Here is a 22,674-nt window from a genome sequence, read left to right as displayed (position 1 = left end):
ACTGCTGCAGTCTTCAGCTGTTCACACTGGTGTATGCACAGAAAGATGATAAGAAAAAATGTATGTTCTGACCATGACTAACAATGAATGTTTCACATTTAATGTTTGCAAGAACTGAAAAAATGACTTGTGAAAACTGGGGAGATTTAGCCAGTGATAATGTAAGAAAATCCCTTTTCTTCATCCGAACTAAGGCCAGTAAATGGGAGACATGCACAGTACAGAAGTTATATTTTTAAGAGGTGTGAAACCAGTGATAGATGAGTTGTTAACATAAGATTTGTAGATAAGAAACATTAGGAAAATAAGTTGGTATATTCTGCATACTCCTGAGTGTTAGTTACTTTAAGAATCTGAACTTTTAGCCCCTGCTGTGAGGGTCTCACATGAAAAAAATATTTTGGGTAGTAAAGTGTAATAATAATAATAATAATAATAATCTAGAAATAAAAAAAATTAATGCAAAAGAAAAATAATTAATAATTTTTTCTCATAGTGATCTTCACTGAAATGCTTGTGTGTTTTTCTATTTGAACTTGTATCTACTAGAAACCTGTATTGAATACCATGTTGTATAGACTAGAAGATATGTATTCTGCATCTTACTGTATGTATGTATACTGTCGTATTATCTAATTATTGTATGTTGTTTGTATTTCTGTGGAGCTTTTCTCCCCAGGCCTCTGCTGAAAATGGGCTTCTGGCCCATTCAGACTTTCCCGGTGAACAAATGTAAATAAATAAATAAATTCTTGTAACTTAAATATTTTAAAAATAATTAACAAATTACATAACAACATGTTAATGTAGTTTAACTTCCAGCCTTTAGTCCTTAGTAGATCACAAAGTAGTCATCGCCCACGGGTGACCAAAGTCATTTGTCCTGTTACATGCCTAATAACCAATTAAGAACTTAACATTTTAAAAATCTGTCTCTAATCTGATGGATAGCGTTAAGTGATTCCACTGGTATAGCACCTCTTGCACAACAAAGCATCCCTTTTTTAACATCTGAATGAAATGTGTCTGTTTCTGGTACCAAGTTATTCAGCCCATTTCAGAAATCTTTTCTGCAAAGCGGTTAGCAAATCTGTGTGATGAGAGGCCGCATGCAAGTATGTGATTTAGTGACACACGAATTTCTAGCGAGGAATGCCAAGCAGCAGGGTTGGGAACAGCATATACCGATGGCCACATAATGACATGGTATTGAGCAACAGTATTAAAATGAGAGGTGTGGTTTATGCAAATAAGCAAATTGAGATGACAGGGTGATCTGTAAGCATGAAAAAGCCACGCCTTGGACCTATGCTGGCTATATAATTGAACATGGATGAATGGTCACATTCATGCAAAGGGAATTGCTAAATAATGTCAGGGGCTGCCACCGCATTAGTAAGTGCATATATGCAAGAAGCTCTCTTTGCAGCTACAATGCACAATAGTGCATGTCATCACTTCCTGTGGTGCCACGTATTCTGACAACTTTTAGTGTTTCACGGACTCCTTGACACTGACATTTTGGATGATTACTGTGTGGATAAGTATACCATAAAATACACTGTGGACATGTGTCGGCCTCATCTGCAGCCCTGTGGGAGTTATGCAGTACTGATCCCAGTGGACAGCACTGTATGCATGGCTTTACCTATATTACCTATAAGGACCTTTCAATGACATAGCAGGTAAATAGTAGGGGTGTCTCAAGCATCTACCTCAAGAATACTCCTTGAGTTTATCGATGCCTTGCTAAGTATGTGGGAGACCATATGTGAATCCCATATATCACAGACGAGAGAGGGAATGCCATGCAGGAATTCTATGATATAACCCATTTTCCTGAGGTAGTGGAGGATACAGACTCTACCCACAATGAAATAAGGGCATCACTTGGGGGACTGGGAAGGAAGTATGTGAATCGCAAAGGGAATCACTCCATCAACTGCCAGGAGGTCTACAATTCAGATGGTATCATTTGCAGTGTTTGTGCTGTTTATTTTTCTTAGTGAAATGACTTTGCATACTTTTTTAATTTTCTAATCACAGTCAAGTTATAAGCACAGAACACTGATCTGTTATGTGGTCTGACTGTAACTTTTAATAGGGTTAACAAAATGTCTGCATACTTTGATGGAATTATACAAAAAATGTCATGCATCACCAAGTACCTTTTCCTGGTTACGGCCCTCATATGTGTTACAAATGATAAGGAACAACCCAGTAATATCCCTAGATCTTTAACATCATTCACTTGTAAAATCTAACTTCTGAATATGGAAAGTAGCTATTCAATCAGCCACTGTATACAATAATATACTTTTAGAAATGAAAACAATATTGTTCTGTGTTCTCACTGAAACAGACAATCCAAATAATGCTGCTAAAGTTTTCATCTTCCAGCCTTATTGCCATTAACCTCAATTCATATTGTCTGGAAATGTCATGTCCTATAAATCGTCAAACAAGGAAAGGGTGACGTAAACACATTAAACAACTAAATGCCCATGACAGAGCCCAGACTTCCCATCATCACTGAAACCTCTATTATTCAGTGAATTACTCTGTACATTAATCCTATGTGACAGAAGTCTTTACGGGAATCTTTAAATATTACGATACAACATACAGCTTTCTCCAACGAATATAGTATCTGTGTTGAGTGTACTGACCAACAAAATAAATGTACTGAAAGACATGATTCCCCAAATAGCATTATACAACCTTACTAATTTACTAATATTTTATGAGTACATAAAGCTACAAAATATTAAAGCTATTCCAGATAATTTAACTGTGCCAGGTAAAGGAAGAGATGTTGCAAAACAGAAGGTATATATATGCCAATATCATACAGAGGGTGGGGCTTACCACATATACTACCATATTGACTAAACTTTAATTTATATTAGTATGTTTAAATTAGCCAGAACAGTATGAAAGACTAATATAAAACATTTTAGCTATTGAAGACCTAGCCAAAATGACAAATATGAGTCAAGGACATAAAAAGGGGCTATTAAAGGGGGAAACAGTCGTACAAGAGAGACTGATTTAATTTAAAACTATAAGGACATCAGGAGGTTAGCTAGACTATCCCAAAATATAGTAGGGACACGACAAAATATGGGGCCAGTTAGAAATTGCCTCATGTGCACAGAAAACCCTCTCCTCCTACCACCCAACACTACAACCTGTGAGAGATGCACTTATCTAGCCAAACTGGAGGTAAAGCTCTCTCCAACCAAGACTGAACTTGACAGTCAAGAGGAGAAGGTAAACAGTTGCTCTATACCACACTCATCACATAGTCTCACTAAATCTACACCACCAAAATCCACACATAGAAACACAGAAACATTCACAGAGGCTCTCAATAATAATCTGCTCAAGCAACAGAGACCTCCAAAGCAGAAATGCAAGCAACCTCCACCCCCCAGCACAACCCAAATGACACATAGCCCACAGACTCAGTGTGCCACTCAACCTCAGCCAATAAGGCAAAACAACGTACCCAACACACTAGTCATAGGTGACTCTATAGTCAGGCATACTGATGTTTCACTCACCAGGCTAAACAATTAGAAAGTTAATGTCAGCTGCCTGTCCAGTGCCAGGATCCGCTACATAACCCACGCACTCAGGTCACTCCACAACAAGTACAAATATGAATCCATCATTGTCCATGTTGGTGTGAATGACCTGAGACGTACCTCCCTGAACTACATGAAAAGAGACATGGAAGAGCTCTCTGATCTTGTAGCCCAGGCAGGTAGTATGACCCTAGCCCTGAGTAGCATTCTGCCATCACCCAGAATGATACTGCAGTACAAGGACAAAATGCTTGACTTCAACAATTGGCTAAGCTTCTGGTGTCATTCTAAAGGGATTCAGTATGTGTCTGCCTGGGATGACATGGTCGACAGACCACGATGTTTTGCCAGAGATGGCCTGCAACTGTGACCCCTGGGATTCCCAATACTGGCTAAGGTTCTTGCTGCCCCTATAGTGCCTTTTTTAGGCAAGGTTCAAATGACAAATTCACCACCATAACAGGAACAGGCAAGCAAAAACTGAGGGTGATGCTATTCAATGTTAGAAGTCTAAATCTCAAAATGCACTCACTCGAGGCACTCCTTAAAATGGAGAACATCGATATTGGTGCAGTGACTGAGACCTGGTTCAAGGCTCCAGAGAGCACCCCTGCACTACCAGGCTATAACTCATACCACACTTTTCGGCCATGTAACCTGGACCAGAACACAAAAGGCGGAGGTGTGTCCATATTCATTAAGGATATCCACACCTCCAGGCTAGTTGCTCAGCATAATACATCCGAGGTTATCCAAGTGCAACTAACTCTGGGCAAAACTGCAATCCAAATTGTAGCTTGCTACAGATCCCCCACCATGCCCCAGGATTCTCACTCCTCTTTTCTTGATGTACTGGAAAATATTAGGGTTCAACCAAACACCCTAATAATGAGCGATTTCAACTACCCCACCATTAACTGGGAAAACTACTCATGTACCAGCTCCTTTGCTCAACGCTTTCTGGAATTCGTAAACTCCAATGCCCTGGATCAACTTATCCACACCCCCACCAGGGGCAACAATATCCTAGATCTAGTCATTACCAACATGAGTGACCGGTGTTCCACACCTGAAGTCAATGCCTCATTGGTCCGATCCGACCATAAGCTAATCACCCTAGATATCCACGTCCTGCCCCCACCCCCCATTAAGGAAACCACAGTAAACAATTTCTCCAAAGCCAGAAGTGATGAACTTCATGACACCCATGCAGATGGACAATACAGTTAAGACTACTGAATCCTACACAATTGCACTTTATAAGCACTTACACGAGTGCATGGATTGTGCCAACCCAAACAGAACCAAGACGCTATCTCCAAAAAAAGGAAGCTAATCTGGTGGTCCCCTGCCATAAACAAACTCTACAACAGAAGGAAGAAACTGTTGCAAAAGAGAGTAAAATCCCATGAGTGGAGGAGCTCCCTGGTCACCCTCAGTAAGAAGCTGCGATCCCTGATAAAATCCTCCAAAGCTAGTTACGAAAAAAAAAAATCGCCACTGATTCTAAAGACAACCACAAAGCATTCTATAGCTATATCAAGAATCTCAATGGCAACACTCAGATCTGCTTGAGTTACAGCACAATGGCACTAAATATACAGACCCAACTGATATTGCCAACATCCTGGCAGATAGGTTCAGTGCTAACTTTACCCCCCTCTCACACCCTAAAGGGCCCATCTCTATACTGGACAAATGCAAAGTTCCTGTAATCACAGCTGCACAGGTAAAAAACACACTCTCCAAAGCCAAGAACACAGCATCCATGGGACCAGACAACATCCCAGGCTGCATTTTACATGAACTACAGAACAAACTGGCACCCCACCTAAGTACCATGTTCAATCATAGCCTCACCTTAGGCTTTGTGCTTGCAGAATGCTGCACAGTGACGGTTATCCCACTCCCCAAGAGGGGAGCCACCACGGACCCTGGGAACTACCGCCAAATTAGCCTGACAAGCCTGGTCTGCAAGGACATGGAACATATCTTCACGGAACTTATAAACAAAGACATTGGTAATCTCCAAACTCTGGACCCCACACAGTTCAGGCTTGTAAAAGGCAGATCATGTCTCCTAAACCTGATAGACTTCTTTGAAGCAGTCACCAAAGCTGTAGACAAGGGTAAGGTGATTCACACAGCCTATCTAGATCTTGCCAAGGCTTTGGACAACATCCCCCACTCTGGAATTATAGATAAACTCACTAAACTAGGTATAAATCCCTATGCCACAAGATGGGTTGCCAACTGGCTCACTAACAGAACCCACACTGTGAAAGTAGCAGACTCCAAATCTGACTTCAGACCAGTGACAAGTGGAGTACCACAGGGTTCAGCCCTGGGTCCTCTCCTGTTTAATATCTACTTTTCTGAAGTACAGGCTAACGCAGAAGGTCTTTGGCTAATGAAGTTCGCAGATTACTGCAAACTAGGAGCCATAATCAAAACTCCTAACAATGTGGACATCCTACAAAAGGGCCTCACTGAGACAGATGCCTGGTGTCAAAGCCATGGCCTCAAGCTCAATGCCAAAAAGTGCATTGTCATCCCCTATGCTAAAAACTATGTACCCATGAACTGCCACATAGGTGGTAGTCTACTAAACACTGAAAGTGTGATAAGAGACCTTGGGACACAGGTGGGCAGTAGTCTCTCCTTTGATAATCACATCACCACAGTAGTCAGGAAATCCTTCTATGTGGCGCACCTTATCACAAAAGTTTTCTCATCCAGGAAAATAGATGTCATTGTTCCCCTCTACTCAGCACTCATTAGACCCATTATAGAGTACAACGCCCCTTTTGGTATGTACATCACATGACATCTACAACAACTGGAAAGGCTGCAGAAATACCTCACAAAGAGGATTACAGGCCTCAAACAGATGCCCTACGCGACCGTCTCAAAAAGCTCCAGCTTTATTCAGTCACATATCGCCTACTCAGAGGAGATCTCTGCCTAACATACAAAGCTATGTCAAACCCAGAGCTGTTGGACATGCTCCACTTAAAGAAATCCCAATCCCTCTGAGCTACATGCTCTAGGGATCTAAACCTTGTCACCACAATAAACATAACATGAGGGAGTGATAGATTCCTGTCCCAGAGACTTCCCATACTCTGGAACAAACTACCTATCTATATCAAACAGAGCTCCTCATTAGCACTCTTTAAGAAAAATCTTGATGATTAGATGGGAAATAGGAAATTCACCCCAGGGATCACTTCTGTGGCTCTGCCCGGTAGGGGCACAGGTAAACAATTTTCTTGGGTGGCGAAAGCCAGGGTACTTTTTTTGCTAGGCTTATATAGGCCCTAGGGCCAATAGCCTAGTACCTACATATGAACCTATTATATTAGCTACTCTTAACAGAAGTACTTTCAAATGTCTGCAGTATATCACACCACCACAGGTCTTTTAATTACATTATATTACCAAGGTCCGGAGGACACACCGCTTTGTTCATAGTAAGTAACAGACATTCTGAGTGTCACTATCCTTTCTCTTTGTACCTAGCAATGGCTGGCACCATAAATACTACCAAACAGTTAAGGCTCCTATACACAGCACAAGCAGAAAACTATAATTCAAAGAGGAAAGGGATGATGATGAAATGGGGGGAAGCTCAAGAAACAAGGAGAGACTGGGATTTTGGATGCAAACCTTTAAGGGGGATAACAATAATCATACAGAATATTATATTAATAAAGTATCAGAACGTATTCTAAGAATTATGCCAACATGAAAATGGAGAAAGGAGAGACTGCAGATAGCGATGACTGCAACTAGGGATACAGACAATAGGCAAGAGGGGCTGGAATATATTGGAGAAAACTGGAAAAGGAACCAAGGTATTGGGAGCAAATAACTAGAGGGGGAAAGGTAATAGAATGGGAAGGGGCCAAGAATTTATTTAGACTTCAGGTTAGAGATAACTTTCCCTATCAAGGAATGATATCAGAGTATAGGCAAAGAGAAAGAAATAGGGGTGTCCTAAATGAAAGACCAGCACTGGTAGAGTTTTTAGTAGAATCTAGAACAGAAACTGCCATTAAAAAGGAATAATTTGTAGAGCATATAAAATATTGCATGATAACTATAAGAATCAATCAGAGGAGGTTAGAAAAGATTGGGAAGAGAGATTAGATATGTAATTCGCAAAGAAACAATGGGAGGATATCTGCATATCTCCCAAATATGCACAAAATCTAGAAGATTTAGGACTTTTGCTTGGAAATGTATACATAGATATTTTTATACCCCAAGCTGACTCCAGATAATTTTTTCTCAGGTAGACAGCAAATAGAGGTATGACAGGGAAGAAAAAACTAATTGTGAACATATCTTTAGGAGTGCAGTAAGTTGGCGGACTTCAAGGATTCCCTGCAGGATGCACTATTGGAGATGCTTGGTGGGCAGATTGGTGTGACGAGGTAGATGCTTTTTCTGAGCTATGATACAGAATCAGAATAGCGTAGACATGGTAAGGCCTTGTTGTGTCTAATTATGATGGCTGGCTATAAAGCAACTACTAGAAAATGGAAATTGAAATCTAAATCAACTATAACAGAGGTAGTGAATATAGTAACAGAGATAAAACAACTGGAATTTTGATCTTTAGGAAAAGGTAGGAACAAGCTACATAGGAAAAAAATGGGAATTGTGGGAGCAACACATACAGGGTAGGAATGAGGTTTAAAGAAGGCAGGACTTAAATGAGGTATATAATGTTTGAGTGAGAAAAATTGGGTAGATTATAAGTGATATATAAATGTAGCAGAGGTGTTTAACTGGCTGTGACTGATTCTATAACCATCTGGATGTACAAAGCTGATAAAAGTATATGCTTCTGCACTTGTTCTGTTTCAGTGATAGTTAACAAAACTATACTGCATTTATTTATTTGTTTCATTAAATATTGATTGAATATTGGTGGTCTCTCTCTCTCTCTCTCTTTCTTTCTCCAGTCTGTTTTTTCCTGCACTGCCACCCAAGTGTTGTTGTATTCTTAAACTTGGTGGTTTTGGAACTGCCCACCTTTGAAGTAAATTTGTCTTTGGACACTCCTCTCAACCCCATCTCATTTGCTCACTCGACTGAGTACAGTGAGATAATTTGGGAAGGACTACCCCCTTGCTTCTTTGATTTTGTACACATGTACCAGCCCCATCTCATCAGCTCTGTCTACTGTGTACAGAGACAGCATTTGGGAAGACTAGCACCCTTAGTTTCTTAATCTTGAATTATCTTCTGTTTCCTCCCTTTCCACTTAAAAACAATTGTACACTCTGTTAATCTGCTGTTACTGTAACTGTGTTCTACCTACTTTATTACCTTATTTTGCTTTGCTAATTGCTCTTAAGTGTTCAAGTGCTTTTATTCTCCTGCATTTATTACTGCTTGTTACTAACCTGATTAAATTTATCTGCTATTCTAAGCATCTTAGTTATGGTTTTAGCACTTGTGCTTCAGGTGAGTTATTTTACATTTAAGAAGTTTTTTGTGGTCTACACACTTGTGGACAAACCCTTGTCAAAACCCTCTCTCCATAAGTCCATCCAAGTTTCAGAACACTATGTCTGGACAATTCCCATCAGTTTCTCCTGATAACCTGGTCAACATAGGCATACTGAGACAGTGCAGGAACTGCTTCAAGTTCACTGACAGCCCTCTTCGTCTAACACATAATTCTTCTACTTGCAAGAAATGCATCTATATTAGTAACCTGGAATCCTTGCTCTCTCATGCTACAGTCAGTACTCCTGACAAAGAGGAGATTGCCAGCACAAATGCCACACCACCCACATAACATAGCCAAGCACAACTAACACCCACCAATGCAGAGGTGCTAAATAAAAAGTTACCTAAACAACAGAGACCTCCAAAACACACTCACAAACATTCCACACACTACACCAAATACATTACACACAGCAGACAACACACCAGTGTCTCACAAACACAGCCGATAAGGCATAAAAATAAAGCAATACAGCCCATAAGGCATAACAATAAACAGCACATACTAGTCATTGGCGACTCAATTGTGAGACACACATATGTCCCCCTCACTAGGCTCGACAAAGAGAAGGTCATAGTCAGCTGTCTGTCAGGTGCCAGAATCTACCACATCACGCACGCACTTAAGTCTCTCCACAAAAGGTACAAGTATGACTCTGTCATTGTCCATGTTGGTATGAATGACTTCAGATGTACCTCCCTAGACTATATGAAGAGAGACATGATTGAGCTCTTAGAGTACATGTCCCAGGCAGATATGACCCTAGCCCTAAGCATCATCCTACCTTCACCAAGAATGATGCCACAATTCCAACAAAAAATAATTGACTTCAACAATTGACTTAGTTTCTGGTGTCTTTCCAAGAGGATCCCATATCTGTCTGCCTGGGATGACATGGTTGACAGGCTTTGATGCTTTGCCAGAGATGGCCTCTACCTGTCAGCCCTGGGATTCTAGATCCTGGCCAAGGCTCTTGCCTCCCCCATTGTGTCTTTTTTAGGTTATGGCCCAAAGACAAAACTTTCAACATAAAAAATCTGTCAAAAAGCAAATTGAAGGTCATGCTGCTTAACACTAGGAGCTTTAACCTGAAAATGCACTTGTTGGAGGCTCATCTCATACTGGAAGATGCTGATGTTTGTGTGGTCATAGAAACTTTGTTCAGGGCTGCAGAGAGTACCCTTGCCTTACCAGGCTATACCTCATTCCAAGCATTCTAACCCCAAAATGAGGTCAGGAAGACTAAGGGTGGTGGAGTCTCTATCTTCAATAAGGACAAGCACACCTCCAGACTGGTTTGCCAGCATGACACACTGAAATTACTCCAGGTGTAACTGACAGTTGGCAAGACCCTGATACAAGTTATAGCCAGCTATAGACCCCACTCCATAACCCACAACACCCACTCCTCCTACATAGACCTACTTGACTCCATCAGGGTACCCCTAACACCCTGATCCTTAGTGACTTCAACTACCTGACCATAGACTGGATAAACTATTCCTGCACTAATTCACTCACCCAACGATCCCTTGACTTCATCAGTTCTAAAGCACTAGACCATCTCATCTCATTCCCCACAAGGGAAGATAACATTCTGGACTTGGTTCTTACCAACATGGGTGGCCACTGCATCACCCCGTAGTATGTTCTTCCCTGGTGAGATCAGATCATCGGTCTGATTCATTCAAAGTTTCTATCCCACCCAAACCCCCCCCAGCCATAACCCAACCTAAAAGACTTCTCAAAAGCTGACTACACCCTCCTAAGGGAGGGTATCAGTAGCTTCACACCACTGCCCCCCTTACAGGATGCAGACAACTATGCTGAACAGTACACCAATGCAGTATACAAGCACCTGTACAACTGCAAGGACTCAGCCATACCCAACAGAACTAAAACCTGCTCCTCAAGAAAACACAAACCTGTCTGGTGGACATTCTCGATCTACAGGCTTTACATCAAAAGGAAGAAACTGTTGTCCAAGGGTGAAAAGGAACAAATTCCAAATTGGAAAAACTCCTTCCTCTGGCTCAACAAGCAAATTAGATCACTAGTGAAAACCTCCAAAGCCAATTATGAATTGAAACTAGGTTCCAAAACAAAGGGAAACCACAAAGCCTTCTTCAGTTACGTCAGGAACCTCCATGGCAAAGCCCAGGTTTGTTCCAAATTAGTACTTAATGGTACCACTTGCACTGATCCTGTTGACTTAGCCAACCTGCTAGCAGATAGGTTCAGTGCAAATGTCAACCCCTATCCCCCACCAAAAGGCCCATTCTATATCTGCAATACTTGTCCCACACCTCACATCTCCATAGACCAAGTGTTAATGGCCCTATCCAAGGCAAAGAACACAGCTTCCATGGGACCTGACAGTATCCCATGCTGTATTCTGAACCATCTCCAGCAAGAACTAGCTTTACCATTCAGCACCCTATTCAACCACAGCCTAAGTACAGGTGTCATTCCATCAGAGTGGAGAACTGCCATTGTCATCATCTTGCACAAAGGTGGTGCCACTACTGACCCTGGAAACTATTAGCTTGACAAGTTTGATCTGTAAAGTCATGGAGCGTATTATTATGGATTTCATAAATAAGGACATAGGCAATCGCCAAGCACTAAACTCCACCCGTTTTGGATTCGTCAAGGGCAGATCTTGCCTGCTAAACCTAGTTGACTTCTTTGAGACTGTCACCAAAGCCCTGGATGAGGGAAAGTCAGTGCATACAGCTTACCTTGACTTGGCCAAGGCCATTGAAATAATCCCCCACTTGGGCATCATCAAAAACCTAGCACAACTTGGCATAAATCCCTGTCTCATCAGGTGGGTGCCCAACTGGCACACCGATAGGACCCACAAGGTCAAAATAGGTGCCTCAGCCTCTGACAGCATACCTGTCACTAGTGGTGTTCCCCAGGAATCTGCCCTGTTACCTCTACTGTTTGGCATCTACTTCTTAGAGGTCTAGGCAAAGAAAAAAAGGCCTGTAGCTGACCAAGTTTGAGGATTACTGTAAGTTGAGTGCTGTCACTGACTCCCCAAATTATGTTAACATACTGTAAGAGTCTCACAGCAACAAATGACTGGCATCAAAGTCATGGCCTTAAGTTACATGCAAAAAATGTATTAGCATACCATTTGGCAAAAACATGGCCCCTACCGATTATCACATCAACGGCAACCCCCTAAGCACACAACCTGTTGTAAGAGACCTGTCTACTCAGGTTGACAACAATCTCACATTCGACCATTATGTAGCGGTAGTGGTCAGAAAAGCCTTCTACTTGGTTCATCTCATAAGTAAAGTGATTGCATCTAGAAAAAAGGAGGTTATTACCTCTCTGTACTCCTCCATCATTAGGCCAATAATTGAGTATAACGCCCCATTTGGTATGTACCTCTCCTAATACTTGCACCAACTGGAAAGGCCACAGAAATACCTCACAAAGAGAATTCATGGCCTCCAACACCTGTCTTATGCGGACAGGCTCAAGTTACTGTCACTCTACTCAGTATCATACAGATTGCTCAGAGGTGATCTGTGTCTCGCATACAAGGCAATATCGAACCCTGCCTTACTAAAGATACTCCATATCCATAAGTCTAACTCCTCACACATTACCCACTCAAAAGGCCTAAATCTAATATGCAACATCAATAAAGCCTGCTGGAGAGGCAGGTTTCTTTCCCAGAGGCTGCCCCATCTCTGGAATTGACTTCCCATACACGTCAAACAGAGTATCTTGCTGACCCTCTTCAAGCGTCACCTTGGTGAGTGGATGGGAAACCACAAATTTGCCACATGGGTTCCACCTGTGTCCCTCACTGACAGGGACAACAGGTGCTGACTGAGATTTATTTTTTGGGGATAAACTCTTGGCTAGGCTTGTAAGGGCCTCAGGGCCATTAACCTACTAACCTCCTATGATCCTATGATGATCCTATAATTTAATGAAGTGGATGTCTTTGTTCAGCACTTAATCAACCTCCTGAACTTTCTGCAACAGCAACGTTAATTCATCACAGTATTTTACAACAGCATGCAGTTCTAACCAGTGTTGTTGTTTAATTGTGTAGCCAAGTCTAATTCTTCTTGATCTTGATGGACATTAGTACCCCATGCCTATCTGTCAGTAGCTGCCTTTTGAAATTCATGAAAATTCTTAAAAGTTTATATTCAGTAATGTCATTTATCCATCTCAGTGTCTGAACCTCCTTCTTCCTTTGTCATTGACCTTTCCCAGCATCGGTGTCTTCTCTAATGAAGCCTGTCTTTGTATTATACACCCAAAGTGTTTGAATTTTAGTTTAACTATCATTTATAAGGTAACCTGGATTGTCCCCTTAAGAATCAAGTAGTCCAAGGCCTCGTATATCTTGCCAAAGCAAACATTCCTAATAACACTAGAAGCAGGAATCTAAACTTGTTTCAGCATATAATCAAAACACAATGGAGGTACAGATTTGTCACACAGCCCTTGCCCCTACTCTGAAACAAACTTTCGCTCCAAACTAAGCAATGCATCATACTTTCTTCGTTCAAAAAGAAGTTAGCTATCTGCATGGCATCATCAAATTCACCCCAGGTATGACCGCCCTATCAATCTTTTAAAGAGGATAAGGCCCAAGGAGGGCACTAGCAAGGCATAAATGGCCACCAGGCCCAGCTGCCTTTTATTTTCTATGCTTCTATACTCAGAGGAGGATGCATACTGAAGTCACTTACTCTGAAACAGGAAATAAAATTTTGATTGCACAAGAATAATCGAAAACTGCTTATTTGAAGCCAGCTCCTGTATTATTGTAGAAGCAAAGGGGGGCCAGAAGACTTAGGCCAATGATTAAAGGCAAGTCAAGTTCAGCATACATTCTGTGAAGGAGACGAGACAGGAGAGACAGCTTGCATCCCTTTTAAATATTTCAAAAGGGAATAATCAAGTCTCATGTCATGGGAGCATCTCTAATTAAGACATGAAAAGGAAAGAAAAAGAAAGAAATACTTGGAGGACATCTAGGGAATTCCTCAGCAAAGATTTTGGTGTTAAGCAGAAGACATTCTCTATAGAACAGGTAATTGTTGTGGTGTAGACCAAGGTTGAAAAGGGTCCAAGAAAGACCAGAATTGACTAGTGTACTAACCTCATTACTGAGTGAATGAATGAGTCAATGAATCAATTAACCAACAAACATACAAACAAACAAACAAATAACATTGTACATAGATTGAAGACACAGGAGCAAGACAGCTACATAGCACTGTAAAGTGACAGTCTTGCAAAAAAACTGCAATGATCAACAGACCACAAGGCTGATCTGTGTTGATACTGCTATGGAATCACACCGTTATAACTGATAGCATGTCTCCTAAGCACTGCTGTCAGCAAAGAGGTGTTTCAGCAGTACCAGGTGCAGTCATTGTGTTCGTAACCAGTGTTGTGCTGCGGTCATGTAGTCAATATGTTAGCTGAATCTGCACAGTAAGGATTGATGTGGCCCTTTAAAATGTCAGCCACGGTTAGCAAGCAGGGTGACTGTAAAATCAGCAAATTCCTGTACAACAGATGAACAAAAAGAGTAACTGCTACCATTAGGCTTTCTAAGGTATAGTCAGTAACTATGAGTAACTGTTACCATTAGGCTTTCTAAGGTATAGTCAGTAACTATGAGTAAATGTTACCATTAGGCTTTCTAAGGTATAGTCAGTAACTAAGAGTAACTGTTACCATTAGGCTTTCTAAGGTATAGTCAGTAACTATGAGTAAATGTTACCATTAGGCTTTCTAAGGTATAGTCAGTAACTATGAGTAACTGTTACCATTAGGCTTTCTAAGGTATAGTCAGTAACTATGAGTAACTGTTACCATTAGGCTTTCTAAGGTATAGTCAGTAACTAAGAGTAACTGTTACCATTAGGCTTTCTAAGGTATAGTCAGTAACTATGAGTAACTGTTAACATTAGGCTTTCTAAGGTATAGTCAGTAACTATGAGTAACTCTTACCATTAGGCTTTCTAAGGTATAGTCAGTAACTATGAGTAACTGCTACCATTAGGCTTTCTAAGGTATAGTCAGTAACTATGAGTAACTGTCACCATTAAGCTTTCTAAGGTACAGTCAGTAACTATGAGTAACTGTTACCATTAGGCTTTCTAAGGTATAGTCAGTAACTATGACAGATATTTTCCAAAGAAAGAGGGATGTGTGAAGTTACAAGACAGAGGTATAGTTAGGGAAACAGAATGGAGGACAGAGGTAATTTGACTGGGTAATACAAGAGCTAACGAGCCAGCTGGGGTATCTTTGGAGGAAGCATGTATAGAGGTCCAAGGACCATTTGTTTATAAATCTGCATTGTCACTTACAATCCGTACATGTTTTACATGCCAGGATATGGTCATAATTTGCAATCTTTGTCAGAACCCTGATCCATAGATTTACATTCTAGCAGTCACTAAAGTGTACAAAGAGAAAGAAAACAGGAAAGTGTGTACCTGCATAAAATACTGTTACCTTGTAGTCTATTAACCATAATCATAGGGAAAAAAGTTTTTAAACCAGCTACAAAAGTATTGACAAACTACACTGAATCACAGGATTGCTGGTCTGAAATGCTGATAAAAATACTGTCAAACACTATCCTAGTTAAGAAGGGAAGGTACTAGTGACTATTTTGACACAAACTCTGGTGAAAATTATGATAAATTTAGGTCAAGATGAAGATTTTGGCTGCTGTAAAAAAATCTCCAAATAAGAAGTGTTTTAGTGACATGAATTTCATTATGTGTTGCATGGGTTATGTATATAATTGTTCCATCAGCAGAAAAAGCAGGCACAAAACTAAAATGCTGAAGTAACATTTTCTTACTTTGCTTCATTTGTCTTTTTGATTATTCTGAAAAAGAAAGGTAATGAGCAATGCAGAATCTGTGGGCGCAAAACAATGCTATTTGTACTGGTTACGTTTTCTGACTGGAAATGCACAGTGCTCAAGGGTGACAAAAATGCTATGCAGAAAAGTTGAGAGAGAAAATACAGACATGAGTGTTACCATCTCCCCGGATACCATACAGCACCACATCAGAAATGAGTCAGGCCACATGCTGGTTCTCAGACTTGGATGGCTCACTCCAGGCAATAATTATGTGTGGTAAAACGCAGTGAATGTAATGAACCAACAAAGATATGAGGTGTACTCAGGGGAAATGAGCAACAAAGCTACACTTTAAAAAAAAGTTTCTGCGGTACAACAAAGCATGGCATGTGTGTAAATCTGTATATAATTTTGAACTTCTATTGTTTATGCAACAGTTTGGGGTATCATTGTACAAATTTTAAAACTGCACTATGTACAGAAACCGAAGGCATAGCATTGTCTTCCACGTTGGCAGTTGTGCACCATTATTTACTTATTGTTTCAGAATTTATGCCTAGTAGCTGTCATATTCCTTTGTCTCACATTAAGTCCAAAAATAAGGACAGACTAAAGGGCAAATAACATTAATACAAAAACAAGGAAACAAATACATACATCAATGGACATTTGAGGCATAAGTGCCATGAAAAATAATACAATAATAATCATGTCTCAGCCAGTGATAATGGTAGATTTACTTTTGACTCTCTGGAGTTTATATACAAGGGAACCCGCTTAAAGATCCGGTCATGAAACTGCAGTTTAAGTGTGCACATAAGCAGATTTCCCAGAGGCTATAGATAGAAAAAAACTCCTGAAATATTCACATTTGATAACTTAGCTAAACATTTAGTTATGTTTCATTAACCAGGTAAATCCATTAGACACAAGTTTTGTTTTTGGGGCAACCCATGAGCGCTGTTTGCTCAATTCACTTGTTCTGACACACACTGCAGATAAATGGAGTTTAATTTAATTTATGGAATATGATTTATGTGAACAGTGTTGTTTTTTGTGGGATTTTGTTTGCTTTTTTATGTGAACAGAGTTACAAGCCCTAACAAAAGATTTTATGCATAAGTATCTGAGTATCAAGACATTTATACAAACATGTTTTTTCTGATACCTTTGATACAAAAATGCAATTTGCTTAAATTTTAAAGAGAAATGTCTCACGTTTGACATGAATCAATAAACTCAAAAATGGTCCCACTACCCACTCTAATGATTCTGGTTAATTTCCTCAATGTTCTGCAATGTACTTTAATCACAGTATAATTGCACCTGTACCATCCCTGACAGTAAATAAAGCTTCAGACATGATAACATATCAACAAACAATCTGATCTTGAATTCTAAAAAACAAACACACACTTTAAAAATGCAACATTAAATACCACTGCAATATCACAACCTTATGAAAGTACTAACTGAAATGATCCAAATTCAGACAAAGTACCAAACCACATTTACAGGACAGAACTTGTAGGAACATATATCAAAAGCTACCCATTGCATGTGTGTGTGTGTGTGTGTGTGTGTGTGTGTGTGTGTGTGTGTGTGTGTGTGTGTGTGTGTGTGTGTGTGTGTGTGTGTGTGTGTCATTTGTGCATGTGGCTGAATGTGTGTGGGAGGAGGTGCATGTATGTCAATTGCGTATGTGAATGAATGTATGTCTGGGGTGTATGTGTATTTTGCACGTGCCTTTTATGTATTTTTTTAGTGAGTAGCATAAATGTAGCAGAAATGAGGAAGTTGTAATTTTTCACAGGTAATTAATAAACTTGTGATGATGTGGGCAGACTGGTGGTAAACCTGAAAACTTGCAGAGTTAAAGTTGACTCATCTCAAACCAGGTGACGTTCAACAACTGAAGTCACTCAATTCTAAGTTAAAGAGCAAAAACTAAATAAATAAAATGTCTGTTTCAATCTAGCATTCTATTACTCCTTAGCCAGGGCTGTTTTTCCCCCAATCTATGCCCCTCAATCAGACGATGAGCAGAGATTTTTTTTACATGTAAAAGCTAAAGCAATCCTTGCAGCAAGCTACAACTGATACAACACATGCAGCAGCGATGCAAGCACTTCAGTCCTGCCTGGCAGTAAAAGCAGCATCTACTCAAATTCATTTCCATACCAGCATTCAGAAGCGCTGGTGCAAAAAGAAATGCTCTACATTTCATCTTGCGTCTGGGGTGTCTGACTCCTTCACCCCACTGTAGATATGCTTTTGGCACCCTGCAATACCTAGCTCTGCTAAAAGAGTAAATATGTTTATCCTAATGGTAGACACCAGGTAGTGTGCAAAGAAAATATGACCATGCTATGCCCTGCATAGATATTTTTATTTATCTACACACTTGGTTAACCATTAACTATTCATGTATAGCCTTGTTGCATCATCAGTCGTGCTATAATTCCCTAAATGTATCATATTTACCATACTTATTAAAAATTCAATTAAAATTCAGATACTGGGTACCCAAAGTGCATGTGCACATGTGCACGCGTGCACACACACACACACACACACACACACACACACACACACACACACACACACACACACACACACACACACATTCCTGCATGCATATGCGTGCCCTCACAGACAGAAAGACAGACACACACACACATATATGCATGTATGCATAGACACACACACACACACACACACACACAAGCACATAAACACAAAAACATTCACAACAGTGAAAAAGCATAACTTCCCAAAATGCGCACACTAACTGTACATCTACAACCTCCCATATCAAAACACTTCTCACCATAATCAGCCACTCAGAAATAAACTTAATTTGTATTAACATGCAAGGAATTAAAATAACAGAATAAAAATAAAACAAAAGACTGGTCTTAACAAGACAGACAGAAGACCCATTTACTAGAAAAACAGGTTTGATTCTGTATAAACTGAATAAAAATAAACTAACTAAAAACCAAAGCTAAACAAGCCTGATGCAAACCTCTCTACACACTTTCACAGCATTCCACACAAATACCTATTCTGAGGCGATGAAAGCATCGATACCTAAACCTCCAAGGTCAAACAAGACTAGCAGAAGTCAAACACCACAACACTTATTATCAAATCCATAGCTGAAAGTTATCATAAAAAACCTCCCCCGAAACCCAGGGTGACTCCATAGGTAGGTACATAGAAAACATTTTACATAATAGAATAAAGCATAAAAGCAATGTTGGTTCCAAAGAGGTAAGCTTCCTCTGCACCACCACCACAATAAGGGGACATTGCCCCTTACAACCCTCCCTTAATTCAATATATACTAACTTCATGGTTGCACCACACATAATGAATCAGAGTCGGTGGACAAACTTAAATATCTATAAATTTGGGATTGCGGTAACACAGTGGGCATTGCCATTCTACACAGAATCTTCTAGAATCACTTCCCAAATGTATAATAACATCAGAAATGACACCACCACTTGCTGCCTGTATAATTCTACACTTTCCTATCATTTGTGATTCAGTGAAATCAGGTGTCAGTGAAATGTTTTTTTGGTCAAATTGTTTCAACCATTTGAGTTACAGTCAACTGCAATTCTATCAAGTGATAGTAAACCTGATTGGATTATAACAATGAGTATATGAAATGTTTGCAGAAGTTTATATAATACTTATAATGAATATAAACATGTTCAATTGTGGCCAGACCTACATATATGAGAGATGTACTCTAAATATAAAGCAGTGTAAAAATTATGCCTTAAAAAGGTTCTTAATGGAGCTTTTTCATAAAAGGCAAACAGGACACTCGTGCATCTGAGGCTGCTGTCTGCTAGTATGACATCATAGGAGAGCCATAAGGTATTAGCAGATTTGTGTTTTGAAGAAGCTGATATTTTAATTATTTGTTTTTAAAGACTGCAATGTTAAAATGGTTGTGTAAAAAGGATTCATGAATTAAGAGTTGGGGAATGTTGGAGGATCAAGTGGGAAAGGTATCCATTTATATAACAAAGAGGAGAAGAGCATGGTAGATTAGGGAGAGGACGTGACAGGGAGACAGAAGGGTAATTATACCCTAGGGTGGTAACTGAGACAAGGTCATGCAAGGAAAATGGTGAAGGAGGTGAGGAAGACTTAAGGAACGGTGGAGACATCTAAGTGGAAGTTCAGTTACAGGACAAAGTTTTACAAATAAATAGGGATATGCAGGTGAAAATCTATAGGAAAGGTAGTTGGATCATATAGGTAAAGAAAGTGACTAGGAGGTATGAGATTAAGCAGAAGGAAGGGACAGGAGGGAAGATAGAGATATTAATACAATGGAGATGAGCAAGGAGGTGAAATCGGTAAGGGTTAGAGATAAAACTGAAGGAGTGCATGAAGGAGGCAGAAATCAGGAGTTACTATATTGCAAAGATGGCTTTTACTGGTCAAGGATGCCCACTTCTTGGGAGAGATTAGGTTGGCAGATTAGTCATAGACAAACACTCGAGTACTTTCCCTGAAGTGGCATGGACTGAGGGTTAAATAGGAAGGAATGGGGAGAGAGATGGAGAATGTGATACAGAGATAGCTATATGAACTGTGAGAGGAAGAATAATAATTTGATAAAAAGTGAGACTGCTCTGCAAATTAGTAAGGGAGTGGATGCATAATTTTGTGTTCCAAGAGCTTACATTGAGGGCTAGAGACGGGCTGATACAGGCAAAGGACTGTTGCTAAGGAAAAGTGAGGGGTGAGAGTTGAAAGACTGCAAGATGGAATGAAACAGTAAGTGGACTTTGGGCAGTTGTATGAAAGAAGTGAGGAAGTGATTATGGGAGGTTATTATGAGCAATACAAATAACCTTGAAATGTTGTATGATTGCTTAGCAGCAATACAATGAAGGATAAAGGAGGGAGGTAGACTATTAGTAGGCAGGGACTTCAATTTGTTTTCAAAACTATATAAGGGCAGTGTGGGCAAGATGATTTTCATGTAAAGGGTCAATATTACAGAAAAGAATGGCAAATTTAAGTTTTTGATGAAATGAGAGAAACAGAAAACAAGGCAATTCAAATTTCTAGACATAGAAATAGGCAAGCCATTAGGTTGGATAGGTTGATATTTGCTGTAAGCAAATGTATGTTTCGAAGTGTATGCATCTTTCAAGACAGACTCAATGTTTTTAAATTTCAATTAGTTTTCTATATTTACATAGATAGATAGATAGATAGCTAGATAGATATAATGAGTGCACCCCCTTCTGTGGATTTTTTAGTTCAACGACAAAATGGTGTGCTTCAGAAATTCATCAAACATACTTTTCATCAACTCTTGGAGGTGACAATTGGAGAAAGACTGTGTACATGTGGGTAACGTAAAGTGTAGTTTTTAGATTTTAAGGCAGAAAGTTTTTGATACACAGAATGTTTTATCATTAAGTGTGGGAGTGTGTATACAAGCATTTTTGGATTAGGGTTAGAATAAGGTTTAGGGGATGGGACTGATTTGTTTCTGTGCATGTGCGGTGCTATATGTGATGTGTGTTTGAGTGTCTAGCATAGTTGTAGTAGTTCAAAATGACAACATGATGCAAATGTGAAACTGTGCACTTATATATCTTTAGTACATTTCCTTTTATGGTTAAACATAAACCAGATCAGACACATCCTAATGGGGTCTATATTACAACATCGAAATGCCATAACATCGAACAACTGAACACTGACAAGTATTCAGCAAAATTCACTTCCACGATTCGTTGAATACTTGTTGAGCAAAAAAATACTTGCCCTGAAATGCAACAGAACTAATCCTAACTAAACCAAACCCACCCACGTTGGGGGCTGTGCCCCCAAACCCCCCAATGTGGGGGGGCTGTGCCCCCACACACCCCTAACTATATATAACCACTCCGAGATCACAGTACAGTGGACAAAAGGGCAACATTGTGTAGTTGGCCACCTACATATTTGCCTGACAAGTATTAAGCAAATCGCGGAAGTGAATTTCACTGAATACTTGTTGGTGTTGAGGTGTTCAATGTTACGGCATTTCAGTGCCATAATATAGACCTTCCTACTGCAGGTGGCCTGTCTAGGATTCACAGTCCATCTATCAGGTCTAAAACCAAGAATTTTAACATAGGGAGGTCAGTATAACATAGTGTGGTAGTTAGGATGAAAGATAAACCAGCTAAACATGACAGTAAAATTAATCTGTTTATTGCACGAACAGACACAAAGATTAAAATAAAAAGATAAGCACTTTCATGCCAAACTTAGGATCTCATCAAACCATAATCTACAGAAGAACACAAAGCCATTGAAATACAAAATTACAAAATTAGCTGGCTAAAGCATGTGACTTTAAAACTGGCTTAAAAAGAAAGAGTCTCATTGAGACCTAAACCCTTACCAGCATACCTCTCAACTGTACCAAATTCCTCGGTATTTACCAGTTTTGAGGTCAAAATAATGTGGTGTCACGAATTCCTGAGTGGCTCCTTTAATTCCCAAATTTCCCCTTTTTTTAATTTTTGCTGATATCATCACGTGCAGGAGCATGCGGGATGATGTCAGCTTTATGAGCAGACTACCAGCCTGTCGGCTTTCTGCTTAGCTGGAGGGGTGTGTGCAGCAACATAGTTGCAGCAAGGAGA

At 39.9% G+C, this 22,674-nt stretch overlaps 1 protein-coding gene across 6 annotated transcripts in view; it reads right to left on the bottom strand.

The window, feature by feature from the left end:
- SIRPB1 (signal regulatory protein beta 1) overlaps positions 1 to 22,674 on the bottom strand; it is a 1,192,076-nt gene that overhangs the window by 456,593 nt on the left and 712,809 nt on the right. The gene's annotated exons all lie outside the window — the stretch shown is intronic.

This window comes from Protopterus annectens, chromosome 12.part0 (genome assembly GCF_019279795.1).
Source record: "Protopterus annectens isolate FY-2018-M chromosome 12.part0, PAN1.0, whole genome shotgun sequence".
Lineage (NCBI taxonomy): Eukaryota > Metazoa > Chordata > Ceratodontiformes > Protopteridae > Protopterus > Protopterus annectens.
This window is presented reverse-complemented; position numbering and strand designations above follow the sequence as displayed.